Here is a 1,408-nt window from a genome sequence, read left to right as displayed (position 1 = left end):
CACACTATGTGAAGCCTACCAGGGATAGATAAATTGTCAGAGCAATTTTCCATCTACACTAAAAGTGATAAACAAACCACTTCCACTATGCAGACCCTCTCTAGGCTCACTGTGATACTGAAACCGACAGGATGGCGGAATTGTTAAAGAGCTAGAAAAATCATTGTTTAGTATTCATTCTGGTTCTTTACATTCCTAATTCAAATTCAGCATAGGTTTTTCCTTTGTCTTTCCTCCCTCCATGCTCAATAAAATAAAGTACCAAGTACCAGTAATTTACTGAAGTAGGGTAATGGAATCAACTATTTCCTTTCCCCTCAAAATGCTGATATAATTAGCTTAATTATACACACACTAACAAACAGTGATTATTGTATCACTGAAAGCTGTGCTTTTGGATTCACTAGTGCTTCATTTTTGGCAATAACAGCTGTTTATTCTTCTCCAAGCTTCTCTTTAACAGTAGTTAGACATTGTGAGTAAAGAGAGTTGTTTTGGGATTTTTTCTTTTGTTTGTATTTGGTGGAGGTGTTTTATTTATTTATATATATATATTTTTTTAATACCAGATTATAAAGAATATATATTGCAAGCTGGAGTTGTAAGCAGTCTGAACTGACTCACATAAAGAACACTGCCTGAATATATAAATACAGAAAATATGTATGAAATAAAAGGAAAACATATTGAAGGAATACATAAACACACAAACATGTCATTACATTAATGAGTAGGCTTTTGGTTCAGCAAATACTTACACACCCACATACATACATAAACATATGAACACACACATACACATACATGTGTGTGCAAACACATATGCATGCACTTCACAAAATTACACATTGAGAATAAGAAGGATATAGATATGCAAAATATATAGAATGAATACAGATATGTATACACACACATGCACACATATACATGCACACACACACACACACACACACACACAATCATACAAAAATTCTCAAACACTAACATAAACATAAATATACCCACTCACACACACACACACACAAATAAAACATGTAGACAGGCACGCAAATACACAGACAGACAAATAGACAAACAGAAAAGAGAGAGACAGACGTTCAGACAAACAAACAAGGGAATATTAAACCTGATTGTCTGACATATATTTTGGCTACTGTTTTAGTTGTTCTATTGATTGTAGAATGGTAAATATTTGACAGAAATAAACCAAGAGGTGATATGTAGATCAGTAACAGGTCAATGGTGTTTGCTTAGTTCTTATCTCTCTTACTGCATTCATCATTTAACACTACAGCTAGTGCAGATGCTTTATTAGGTTACACATACATATGTACTTAAAGAACTGCATATATCGGGCGGGTGTATGCATGTGTGTGCATATATACATACATATATATATATATATATA

This window comes from Octopus bimaculoides, chromosome 10 (assembly GCF_001194135.2).
Source record: "Octopus bimaculoides isolate UCB-OBI-ISO-001 chromosome 10, ASM119413v2, whole genome shotgun sequence".
Classification (NCBI taxonomy): Eukaryota; Metazoa; Mollusca; class Cephalopoda; order Octopoda; family Octopodidae; genus Octopus; species Octopus bimaculoides.
This window is presented reverse-complemented; position numbering follows the sequence as displayed.